The sequence below is a fragment of the Pseudochaenichthys georgianus genome, chromosome 12 (genome assembly GCF_902827115.2).
Source record: "Pseudochaenichthys georgianus chromosome 12, fPseGeo1.2, whole genome shotgun sequence".
In the NCBI taxonomy this organism is placed as follows: Eukaryota; Metazoa; Chordata; class Actinopteri; order Perciformes; family Channichthyidae; genus Pseudochaenichthys; species Pseudochaenichthys georgianus.
Window position 1 is genome coordinate 7889129 of NC_047514.1, and position 13964 is coordinate 7903092.

General features: G+C 40.7%; 1 long non-coding RNA gene across 1 annotated transcript; it reads right to left on the reverse strand.

Annotated features, from left to right (window-relative positions):
- Positions 1-1868: 1868 nt before the first annotated feature.
- Positions 1869-8736, reverse strand: LOC139434910 (uncharacterized). Its single transcript, XR_011644202.1, has 2 exons — positions 8167-8736; positions 1869-4102 (listed from the first exon to the last, which is right to left on the reverse strand). It is a non-coding gene; the product is annotated as an uncharacterized lncRNA (long non-coding RNA).
- Between the last annotated feature and the right edge of the window lie 5228 nt (positions 8737-13964).

A 13964-nucleotide genomic window follows, 5' to 3' on the forward strand; every position in this document is an offset into this window, starting at 1 on the left:
ACAGAATTAGAAAATAGAATCGGAGGAAGGTAGTGATAATCGTGTATCATGAATTAAAGAGGACATATGGTTATTTGCAGGCTCATATTTGTATTTTGTCCCTCTTCTGTGACCATGTTCAAAAAGTCATTTTTTTGTATCATCATCACCTCTTTTCACCCTCTGTCTGAAACCAGAGCCAAGTCTGCTCTGATTGGTTGGTTTTGGAGCACTAGCCAAAAGAAGCTAGAGTGTTAGATAGTGATGTCAATACGTAATGGAAGTAAACAATGGAGTCCAATGGAGGTGTTTCAGACAGGGGGGGAAGTGTGTAGGAGAGAAACTCGCTCTGGCAGACCACTTACACGCACATAAACCTATAAAACACACTACAGGAAAGGGAAAAAACCCCAAAAGCATAATAGAGCCTCTAAAAACATTCTAAGAGAGAAGAAGCAAGGGAAAGGAATTTGAATTAAATAAAGACAAATTAAACCAAAGCAAACTACAAGCTCAGACCTCTGCTGAGGCCATTTCCATAAGTGAAAAATGATGTGTGCAGTCGGACATTTTCCAAAATGCAATAGGTTCTTCCTCTACTCATGCTACACTCAATACAGCAAGTTCATGAAAATATGGCAGTATATGAATTAACAAAATGAACCGCAGTGTGACACGAGTAAGAGGATAGAAACAGACAAAAACAGTGAACAGGAGAAACAGACAAAGAGGTCATGAACTGTAAGCGGATTTCTGTGCCGGTAAAGCAGAGTGGAAAACTGGAGCCAGTTTGGTAACTACTGCAGATTAACAACACACACAGACAGACCAACAAATACAAATAAATGTTTTGGTTTGTGCTTAAATGTGATCTGAATTACTACTCATCAGCCATAGATAAATAACTTCGGATTTAAAAGTAGTACAAAATATTTCCAAGGTGGTTTCATTGGTTGGCAATTTAGCAAAGGAACATTACACAACACACACATACAGAATTACACTAAAGTTCAAGGAAATTCAAACTAATAAATCAGCTTGAATTTGAAATGGATCAGATTGTGGCTTGAAACTGAATATGAATTAAGTGTGGCCACAAACTGCCATCCAGGGGCCGTTTCTATGAAAACAGTTTCCCTAACCTAGTAGCAGATGGATTAACTTCACGTCTGAAAGCTCTAACAAGGTCATAAAAAGATTTACATTAACTGTTCTCCAGGCAAATGTCTCGCCCAAGAAAAACCCTTCACACACAGAAAGTCAAAGTATTTCCAGCAGTAGCAAATGTGGTTTCTTTAAAGTAGAAGAATAGACAGACGGCCATAGAAATGTTTAGCCGTGATTGCGCCTTGTACAAAAATACATATTTAAACTATTGGAAGGATTGAAATCAAATGTGTTAAAGACAGAGGTCCCCAATGGATGAATGGTAACGTCATCATCACGTCAACACCTTTTACTCAATCTAACATTTAGTTTATGAACTCATTACATATGCAGTGGGTAATGCTCTTGAATGCAGATCAAGGCCTGACTCCTCCCCAGCCACTCCCCTCATTAGAGCTGTGTATAAAATGCACCTGTTGGCCTTTTGTCCTTACTTTGGCTCTGTCATGGTTGGTGGTGCAGTATAGGTAGGCTGCCTATCTTAAAATATAGATACATTGGTCTCACTTGCTGCTTGCAAACCGTTTTTCCGGCCTCCCATTGTCCTGCACATCAGTAGTGTACCAAAACCTTATTCCTATGCTGAGTAGGGCCAGAACATGAAATGTTTGTATGCCGCATGGTTGGCCATTTTGAACCTACATGTTACCTTTGTTGTTGTTATTGGCTAGTTAACACTGGTTAGTTGCTGGCATTATAAGCTCACAATACACACTGACACATTTGGTTAAAAACGACTTTAGTAAAGTCAGAGAAACTATTATAGCAGAGTTGACACAGACCTCTATTTTAATGGCATTAACATAGTGCAAGAGAAAAGCTGATTTTCACAGACAAACAGTGTGTGTATGTGAAAGACAGACCATCATGACATCACTGTTTCCACAGGAAATCATGTATCCAAAACCCTGGTTTTCCACTCTAGCCTACCTCATACACAACTCACTTCTCCGTCTCTTTGTCTCTGTCCCACACACGATACTGAGTGTTGGCAGCCGTGAACCTAATCAGTTTAATTATGTCTTCTTGTTTTTGTTCCCACCGGCAGAAAGGGTGAAGTCATATCGTTTTTGCATACATGAATGATGATTCAACCGAAAAGGTTTTCCAAGTTGGCTATTATTTTTCTCATATACTATGAGTCCTTGTTTGAAAAAAAAACCTGGTACCTGCTGCTTGGATTTTGATTTGTCTATTCGTGTTATGGTACTGGTAATTGGAGCAGCCAAAAAACATATAGGACTATCAAAGTTAAAGTGACCATAACACAGAAAGCCTTTAGCTGTGTATTGCGAATAAATATGGGCATTCATGCCATTAAATCATATTTTTGCTTATGACCAAATTGTTATAGCTAATATTAAGAAAAATTGCCACCCATTTATTTTGTGCTTTGTGCAGTTTAATCTCTCATTCTTTGGGTTAATTTTCTACCCTCTCTTGTGTACATATACGTAGCTATTTTACCTTAAGGCAAGTGGTGGTTTTGCTCACATAAATATGTTGATCCAATCCAACTTAATTTATATAGCATATTTAAAAACAAAAGAGTTGATAGCTAATTAGCTGCTGGCTAACGAATAAACTCGTACATTGAAGTTTTAATGTTAGTCATGGACTGATGGTTCGCAATGGCTAAACGGTATATGAATGTGCAGTGAGGATCAGTGTCAATGCAATGGAGTTGTTATCGAGTCAAAACTTTAGAGGGGAAACCGCCACATCTTACTCTGTCCTCCCCCTCCTAGATCTACTGTTTGCTTTGGCATAAATGCATGTTTTTAATAGGATATCTTAGCATGACTCAGCTTTTTTCTTGAGTAGAAGTCAAGAATATGTATCCCATTTGTCTGCTCATTGCTTTTATTTGTATAACTCGTGCTACCTTTGTATCTCTTTTCTCTTAGGCCCTCAACCCAGGAATAATTGTATAACCCCCTGAACACATTTCAATGGTAATGCACACAATGTCAATAGTATGCCATAACTTGCAGTATATTTTCACAAGACATACTGTACATTCCATAGTTTGGACCACTGTTATTTTTTTACATTATGTGCACACATTTAAATGTGGAATTGTCGAGCAGTAATTTAATTTCAAAAATATGGTTCTAAAGGAAAACTCAATTCTGAAAGAGCTTGAATTAATTCCTCTTGATATATATAGATAGATAGATAGATAGATAGATAGATAGATAGATAGATAGATAGATAGATAGATAGATAGATCTATCTATCTATATATATATATATATTCTCATCGCACAGCAGCAAACATACAGACGGACATAAAGACTGACACAAACAATCATAATTTAAGCAAACAATCATTTAAAGTAGCAGTGATAAAACCTCTTCTTAAAAAGCACAACCTCGATCCAGAGGTTTTGGCCAATTATAGACCTATTTCTAATCTTCCGTTCCTCTCAAAGATTCTTGACAAAGCAGTCGCAAAACAGTTGTGTGATTTACTTAAAGGTCCCATGTCATGCTTTTCCGGTTATTACCCGTCCCCTTGTGTGTTATGAAGGTTTTTATGCGTGTAAATGGTCTGCAGAGTCAAACACCCTCAAAGTAGACCCTGTAGCGAGTAAAACTCTAACACAGAAAATACCCAAATGGACCAATCCGCGGAGCACCTCACACACCAGGATCCCTTGGCTTGTAAACGCTGCTATTAGATGAGTTGGGATCGCGGAGAAATGATCTCCGCAGACCCATTCTCACAGCGTTATAAAGCTTTTTCTTACTCAATATCAAGCCACACTTGTTGTTTTTACTTCGGCTGTGAGTGTTTGTGTGTGCTCAGGATGAGTTTCGCTTGTTCTCGCTGTATCGCCGACCCGGAAACCTGTCCAATCCTCGCAGCGGTGAGCAGCAACGAGCCTCGCAACGTCCCGACCAATCGGAGCACACTGGGCTCACAGGGAGGGGGGGCAGGAGCACCAACAAGCTGTTCAGGACAGAGAGTGAATACCTGATGAATACACATACTATACAGAGATGCTGTATGAGAAACTATTGTGATTTTGGAAAATTGCACAATTTAAATCTATACAACAATGGAAATATGATCAGTAGAAATGGCCATGACATGGGACCTTTAAAAAAAAAAAACAATGATTTATTTGAAGATGTTCAGTCTGGCTTTAGAACACATCATAGCACAGAGACAGCTCAGGTTAAAGTCACAAATGACCTTCTCACAGCCTCAGACAAAGGACTTGTCTCTATTCTTGTCTTGCTCGATCTCAGTGCTGCATTTGATACTATGGACCATGATATCCTATTGCAAAGACTAGAGCACTTAGTTGGCATAAAGGGAACTACTTTAGGCTGGTTTAGGTTCTATGTATCTGAACGCTCTCAGTTTGTGTGTGTCAACGATGAATCTTCCACGCAAACCAAAGTGAGCCATGAGTGCCACAGGGCTCAGTGCTTGGACCTATTTTGTTCACATTATGTGATTCCGTTAGGCAATATTATAAGGAATCATTGTGAACATTTCCATTGTTATGCGGATTATACTCAACTATATTTATTCATCAAGCCTGATGAATCCAATCATCTAGATACAATTCAAGACTGCCTCAAGGACTTAAAAACGTGGATGACCTTACATTTTTTTATGTTAAACACGGCCAAAACTGAAGTTATTGTACTCTGCCCGAAGAATCTACGAAACAAATTATCTAAAGATATATTAACTACGGATGGCATTAATTTGGCCTCCAGTGAGACTGTGAGGAATCTTGGTGTTATATTTGATCAGGATTGATCTTTTAACGCCCACATAAAATCAATCTCAAGGACCGCCTTCTTTCATCTACGTAACATTGCAAAAATCAGGCATATCTTTCCTCAAAACGATGCAGAGAAACTAGTCCATGCATTTGTTACTTCAAGGCTGGATTATTGTAACTCTTTATCAGGGTGTACCAAAAAGTCAGTTAAATCGCTTCAGCTTATTCAAAATGCTGCAGCACGTGTACTACATTACTCCAGTTTTGGCTGCCTTACACTGGCTCCCTATTGGCTAGTTGCACAAGATGGCGTCTATCAACTTTCGGCGGCTGGGTGTGCGGTTGTAAACTTCCGGTCTACGGTGTGGAGTGGTTGAGCGGATAGATAGATAAATAGATAGATAGCAAGATAGATAGCATACAGATAGCGATATAGTTAGCGATAGATAGCATTGATGATGAGAGGTAAAGAACAGCGATTGGCCTTCCAGTGGGTAAGAAAGTCGACACTACATTGCTTTGTGCCCCTTTGTACAAATTCGTCCCATTATAATCGGGAGATAAGTTTCCATTCATTTCCTATTGATGCTGAGGTAAAGGCTCAGTGGCTGATCAAGGTCCGTAGGGACAATTTCAGCCCCACAAAAAATACCTGTGTGTAGTAGGCATTTTCGACCAGGAGACTTATTGGTCACAGCTGGAGGACTGAACAGAGTACAGAAAGGAGCTACACCTGTTCTCTTTGCATGGAATAACTACGAGCTACCTATAACCAGACGTAATGTTTGGGAGCGTCGGCCGAGGGCAGAGAGTCCCACCCCGGACTTGACAGCTGAGTACGAGGTGGCACCGCCGGATCATGACTACTCTTTAAATGCAGCGACGACAGTGATGGTAAATCAGGTGGCCGACGAGAACGAAGCCTTGAAAATTCAGGTTAGGGAGCTCCAACACCAGCTGGAAGTGTTACAACTGAGATCTCGTTTTGGGATACAACGCCTGGCAGGGTCGGACGAGGACATTCGTTTCTCCACCAGGTTTGTTTATAAGGCTATCAGGGTGTTGTTATGGCCACTAGTTTGAAAAACACCTTTCATTTGGGGAAGCTAATTTAAGAAACAAAACTATGTCTAACATGAACAATATTACATTCTTAGATTTGCCACATACAAGCATTTCTACAGCTACAACTACAGCTTTGTTTGTCACTTACCTTCATAATTGTCGATGTAACTGGATATGTACATCTTGAACCCCTTTTCTCTTTTGCTCCTCGGGGCTGAGCTTGACGCTTTTACCAGCCGATGTACATCACTGATGTTAACCTTCGGTAGGTCTTGGAGACATCGAGTGTAAAATAGTGCCATCACGTTAACGTTAGCCTTCTCACTTTGCTCTACCGCTATCTGTATGCTATCTGTATGCTATATATCTATCTCTCTATTTATCTCTCTATGCTAACTATATCGCTATATGTATGCTATCTATCTATCTCTCTCTCTCTATCTCTCTATCTGTATCTATCGCTATCTAGATTAGATTAGACTAGATTTAATTTATTGTCATTACACAGTACAGGTACCATGTAACGAAACGGTTTCTCTGCATTTGACCCATCCTGTTAGGAGCAGTGGGCTGCCATTATGTACGGCGCCCGGGGAGCAGTGTAGGGAACGGTGCCTTGCTCAGGGACACCTCGGTAGCACTTGGTCTTTCCAGGACTTGAACTGTTGACCTTCCAGTTGCCAAGCCAAGTCCCTATGGACTTCGCCACCACCGCCCTCCTCTACCCGCTCAACCACTCCACACCGTAGACCGGAAGTTTACAACCGCACACCCAGCCGCCGGAAGTTGATAGACGCCATCTTGTGCACAGAGCCAATAGAACGAGAAGGGTCTAGCTGCGGCCGCGGCCAGTACACGGCGGTACACGATGGTACACGACACGCCCACCTGACACGACACTACGGTGGCTGAGAAGGGTCTAGCTGCGGCCGCGGACAGTGGAGGTTGAACCAAGCCCCCAGGAGTGCGCCGGAGTCTTGTGGCAAAACGGCGGTACTACACTTCCTTTGTGGTCTCTAACTCGTTGGATAATTTTTTTTAAACTAAATAAACTACCCAGTATGAACGTTCCCGGGTAGCAGTTATCTTCCCTCCCTTCAATCTAACCCTTCCCTTCCCCCCATCCTAACCCTAACCACTCCCTACCTTTTTACCTAATCCTAATCTTCCTTCCTCACTCCTAAACCTAAAGCGCTTTTAACGGTGGTGCCTCTCAGCCACCGTAGTGTCGTGTCAGGTGGGCGTGTCGTGTACCATCGTGTACCGCCGTGTACTGGCCGCGGCCGCAGCTAGACCATATTGAATAGAACACAGGATAGAATTTAAAATTATTCTTCTCGCCTACAAAGGCGCAATCTCACCTTAAATAACTCATTATACCCTACTGTCCAACTAGGGCATTGCGTTCCAAGAATGCACGGTTGTTGGTTGTTCCTAGAGTCTCTAAAAGTACAATGGGAGCCAGAGCCTTTTCTTATCACGCTTAAGACCTTCCTTTTTGATAAAGCTTATAGTTGATAAAATATAATAAGAGTGCATTGACGTAGACACGTTGTGCCTCTTCACCTATACATCTTAGTTCTTACTCTTTTTCCTTACTAATGGTATATCATTTGGTTGTGTGTGTAGACGGTGGAAGCAGGGAGAGGCATATACGTGCCTTGATCCCTGCCGAGTCGACGCACAACTGTTGATTGGTGTCAGTGCCAAAACAAACTTTTTAGGAGCAATGTTCTCATGGTATAGATGGGGCGCATACATCTTTGTTCCTACTCTTTTCCCTCACCATATCCTAAGGGAGTACATTAACGTGGACACGTTGTGCCTCTCCACCTCTGTTCCTTACTTCTTACTTGCTACCCCTTTCCCTCAACCTATCCTAAGGGAGTGCATGTGTCACAAAGTGAATAAAGTCAGTATTAGACAGTGGGACGGATGGTTAAACCTTTTATATAATTGTTGCATGTTACATATATATAGTGTTGTGATTTTAATGTTGTGCGCTATTTAGCGATGAACTCTTTTTATGTGCATGCTTGTTTAACCTCAACGAACTGTCACAACAAAGACACAGACACTGCTGATTAACACACCGGCACCCAGTGAAAATCAGCGATCTCATTCGCCAGTTGCCAAATCCACTCCCCCATAAATACGCCGACTACCTGCTAGACGGCAGTTATTCTTCTCTTGACAGTTGCTGCCTCACCTCGCCGCAGATCGGACCGGATCGGATCCCTCCTCCTCCTGCTCCTCCTCACCTCTCCGCAGATCGGACCGGACCGGATCCTTCCTGCTCCTCGCAAAGAACGGACCCCTGCAGTTCCTCTTCCTGTCGGCTGGACCAGACCCTCCTCTAACCATCGGATTGAACGCTCATACTAACTCCAGATAAAGGGAAGTGGCTATTTCTCCTGCTTTTGGGCGTCTAGTTTTACGTCACGAAAGTGACATTGTTGTCCCCTCCCCTGAGTCTCCTTTTGTTGTTTACCGAGGGCTCCGCGACCAGAGGCTGACGGACAGAGTGCGGCGGGCCGGCAATGTGGAAATCCTGGCACTGGATTTCCTGGAAGGGACTTGAACCTTGCACTTCTGCCTGGCAAAAAACCGGAGTGGAGTTCAGTTCCAAGCGGACAGGACTTTCAGGATTTTATAAACCCCTGCTTGAACTGTAATTCTTAAGTAACTGGTTTTATATTTATTGAACATTATTTTAACCTTACGTTATTTTAAGTATTTATCAAAGGAGTGTTTTTAAAGTAACTTTGTATAAATAAACCATTTTACACCTATTGTGCTGTCCTTCTCACTGTATTGGTGTGGCTGGGAATCCGAATCTTTTAATATAAATTTGATGTTAACAGGCCTCACTAGGCTGTTACACATGTACCTAGACACGTTTTGCCTCTCCACCTCTGTTCCTTACTTCTTACTTGCTACCCCTTTCCCTCACCCTATTCTAAGGGAGTCCATGTACGTATACACGTTAGTTTCGCTAGGCTTAGACTGCCTGGGGACACCTTACTTCTTCCTTCTGTCTGTCTGTCTGTACCTGTGTACACTCATGTTCCAAATAACCCAGCTTCCCCCAAATTTCCTTTTGTGTCCATCTACCCCGGGATCCTGAGTCGTGGCTGATCCTGTTGCTATGGTCCTGAGTCCTGGATCATGTGTCCTGGATCCTGAGTCCTGGATCCTTGATCCTTAGTCCTGAGTCCTGGATCCTGTATCCTGAGTCCTGGATCGAAGTCCTGGACTTCGAGTCGTGGCTGAACCTATCACTGTGGTCCTGCCTTACTCTCATCATACTACTTCCCTGATGGCTCCCACAGGATTCTTGACATCCTGGTGGATTCATCTTCTTATTATAGACGCATGCATTTCCGAATATTTGGTCTTTCCAAACATTTGGTCTACCTACGCTGTAAAATGTATTATATCTTCGATTTACACATGGCATCTATTGCACGTCTGTCCGTCCTGGAAGAGGGATCCCTCCTCTGTTGCTCTCCCTGAGGTTTCTCCCATGTTCCCCTTTAAACTGTGGGTTTTCTCTGGAAGTGTTTCCTTGTACGATGTGAGGGTCTAAGGACAGATGGTGTTGTATTGTCATACTGATATTCTGTACAAACTGTGAAGTCGGTGGTGGCGAAGTCGATAGGGACTTGGCTTGACGACTGGAAGGTCACCAGTTCAAGTCCCGGCAAGTGCTACCGAGGTGTCCCTGAGCAAGGCACCGTTCCCCACACTGCTCCCCGGGCGCCGTTCAAAATGGCAGCACACTGCTCCTAACACTAGGATGGGTCAAATGCAGAGAAACAATTTCCCCACGAGGGATTAATAAAAGTCCATCTTAATCTTAAATCCACTGAGACAAATGTGATATTGGGTTATATAAATAAACATTGATTGATTGACATATGCCAAATCTAAAATAGGGCAGTAAACAGGGCTTTTCCTCTGTAAATAATCTATTGTTACCCAACTGTTTGGGTCAAACAGACATCCAGCCCAACTCTGTCAAAAACACTTTCATTTGAATTAAACAAACTTATATCATAGTTTGAAAAGAGATGTTTAAGCACATCTATTCATTGTGGGATTGTACGGTGCTCTTATGTAAAATGTTGCAGCTGGAGCTTTTTATTTATTTCTCAAAACTGGTTTTATTTCAGTTTTTCTGTCTTCTTACATTTTTATTTCAGTTACATGTTTTAGTTTATTCAATACATTATCAGTCAAGTTATATAAAACACAAGCTTGTTTCATTTTTTTTTAAACTTTCATTTCATGTTTATTTTGGGATTTAACTTACCCTATGTGTGATGTAGATCAGCTGCTTAATCAGAATAGTGGGAACAGGTGTGAATCGTTTGTTAGCAGTGAGGCTGAACACTGTTAGACGCTGGTTAGTTCTGCAGTACATTTACTCTAATAACATTTTGTGTGCTTATTGGAAAGTGTAGGTGCATAAATAAATTAAGGTTTTGTTCGTTATCTTTGATGCTTGCTCTCAGTTTGGTTCACCCCTTACCTACCGGAGCAGGTAGTATGTTCCAGTTAGGTGAAGCTCATGGTAAGGGAGTGGCAGTTTGCTGATTGTCTGACTGATGTGATTGGTTGTTCATCAGTACTTCTAATTTCCTTATGATCCTTCTGCTCTTACTCATAGTGTTCGTAAAGCTTAAATAATATTAAACTAAGGAAATTAATAGGAAAGAAGCTAACAAATCTTAATTTGTTTTCAAATGTAAAACAACCTCGCCATGCCAAATTGTCCCGAGTCTAATGCAATAGCAGTCGAAGAGGCCACTGTTTATAACATGGCATTTATCCTTTGCAGAACCAACAGCCTTTCTGTGTTTTCCATCCATCATCTGTGGGTGTTTGCACCTGCTATATCTGACTATTGTATGGATTTCATATATCGTATATGGACTACTTTTTTACGATGTTGTATTTTAGTGTTGCCTCTGTGTTTAGTGTCAGAATCAGAATACATTTATTAGCCCCACAGAGGGGAAATGTGCATTGTTACAGCAGGACAGACAGCTTGATGTTACATATGTTAAAAAAAGTACTAAGTTATGATATAATAAAAAATATAATAAAAAAAGAAAAGAAAAATACAAATCCTGTAACAGTTCTTAGGATTTAGCAGCCAGGTATATATTACACAGTTATTAATGGCATATGTATATAATAATGTATATTATGTCCTGTCTGTAACTTTGTGAAAAATCAAGTCTCTTAACTTCCTTGTTATATAATCCAAAATCTGTACAGGAGCCCTAACAAAAGATGTTTCAAGAATCTACTGCAGGTTTAATGCACTGATTTAAAATGTTATGTCCAACAACATACAGCAACGTATTGACAGCCTCATACAACACCCCTGCAAGCAATCTAAAAGAAAGTAATAAACTGTTTTCGATGAACCTCAAATGAAACATGACATCACACGAGAGGAACTTGCCAACTCAGGATAAAACATTTCCAATGAACAATCTGTTATCGTTGCATAATGTCTGTGATGCATTCCATTGTAGTGACATTGTATGTGAAGTACTTTCACTTGTATATTGAGAATACATTGTGCAGCCTCAAACAACTGCAATTTGGCAAGGCTTGTCTTGAAACGGTACATTTTATTTCTGTAAATCCTCTATAGAACAAAGTATCCAGTCCACTGGTATAGCAGCATCTCATATGATCAGTATTTCGCAGAAAATGGTTTACAACCCCAACCCTAATACTCAATGTTTTTTTTCCATTGTGGAAAACACGCTGCCATGGTGTGAGTGTTTTTCCACAGCAAGATGAAGTTGTTTACCTTGATGACGTGTTGGAGGTCTTCTAGTAATAAAACCACAGCAAGAGCTTGTCACCATGGCTGCTTCTGTGTGTGCGATTCTTCTCTAGGACTTATAAAACTGATCAAATAGTGCAGAATTTGTGTTCAGTTTTTCAAAGACCATTAACCTCTCAATGGGACTGTCTGTACTTCCACTTTGTCAGCAGGTAATGGTGTTGACTTTGCCTCAAAGAGTGTCGAAGAACTCACTGACAGAATCAGGCTCACATGACCTTATGACACACGAACACAGAGACATGTTCTCTCTTTGATTCTTTGTCCGTCACTCAAACTTTCCCTTTCCTTCTCACACACGAATGAATGAAGTTCTCATCGCAGCTTTGACGGTGGGTGATCTGCTGTGGCTGACCTCTTATTGAAGTTGGGTGCTAAATGTCACCACTTTGATGTAAAGAAAGCACAACTGCCTCCTGTGTGTGCGTGCTATCACACATTCTTAACATGCCCCAAAGATTGTCACACAGTTGCAGACATGCCCCCTCCCATGTCAACCATATGTTAGGGCGACCCTCAAAAGCCCAATACGCTCGCTTACTGGAGATCTTTTTTTGTAAAATTATTTTTCTTACAGAATATAAATGAGCCCTTTTTAACAGATCACCGATAAATAGTCAAAGCATGTTTTAACCTTTTTAGATTTTTGGCGACATGACTGAAAAATTGATGCATCATATTTTGTCTGTTAATGTCAATTTCTATCCGATTTTTACCGTACATCATCTGAATTGACATAATATAACATTCAAATAGCTTATCTCTTACCTCATCCCTATCCTATATTTCTCATATACGCCATCCCATGTCTTATTTAATCCATTTCATTTAATTTGTATCTCTCATACTAATCCCATATGATTTTATATTTCTTGCATTTCATCTACCAACTAAACTTTATCTCATATCATCCCTTATCTCAGCTCATGTATCTTATCCCATATTTTGTGTACATCTTGCATCTTATATACTGTGTATTATAACTCCTCTCATACCTATCTCATAATAGATTACGTTGTATTATTCATCATCTCATATTTCTTTACATCAAATTTTGTATTGTATATCTTATCTCTGATCACCTGTTTCTTAAAACACATCTCATCTTGTATTTCACTTACATCATGTCATATTTATTTTTAATTTGTCATTTTAAAAAGCTTCACTTGAATTAGTGGAGTCTAACTAGTAGCTTTAGGCACAAATATATATTAAAGAACTCAGAGAAGCCTTTAAAGAAATGGAATGTCTGGATATCTGTTATAAGTGACAAGCGGGACTGAACTAAAGAGAGCTGAAATGTGACTTTGTTGAAACAGACAAGGGCTTCTTTTACCTCTATGGGCAGGGACCATTTCCTCTCCCCCCTTTCCCTCCCTTCCTCCCTCCATTTATCTTTTTAGGGTCTTTATATATTTCCTCTCCTTCCTCCCTTTTGCCATCTGTCTCTTGCGTGCTCTCCTTCTCCGTGTGACACATTTCCCACTTGCTGACTCCCTTTTTTTGGGGATTCTGGCAAAAGAACTGACAATGTGTGTTTAATCCACAGGTCCTTTATGTGTGTGTGTTTGTGAGCTTGTGTGTGTTAGCCAGAGGTCCTGTGGTCGCCGTGACTTCAAAGCTGAAACCAGAGTCTCTCAGCAGTCTGCCTATAAATCACACTAACCATACACGTATACACCGCCACAGCAAAGAGAGATACGAAAATGAGAGGGAAGGCAATCAAAAAAGAAATAAGTAATACAAATATTGACACGTACAGAGGGAAGATTTGGAAAGAAAGGAAGAAAAGAGAGGATCAAAGTGGAGAGAAATTAAATAAAGACATGATATAGAAAAACATTTTTTGCGTAAAAGCAGAAATGAGACAGTCTTTCATTGCCATAGAATAAACAGGGTGTTGGCAGCCAAGCCCTTAGTGAATTCATTCTTTCTCCTGTTATGCATGTAACTATGCAGTTGAATTATTTCCCTTGTGTAAATTAACCAAATACTATATTTACATACATACTGGGTTTTGTTTTACCATTTGTTGGAGTTAGTTTTTTTTTGTCTATGAAAGGTGATTCAACTGCATGTTTTTCACAGTGACGCCCTACAGCACTATGAATGGTTATCAGATCTTGAGCCGCCGTGAT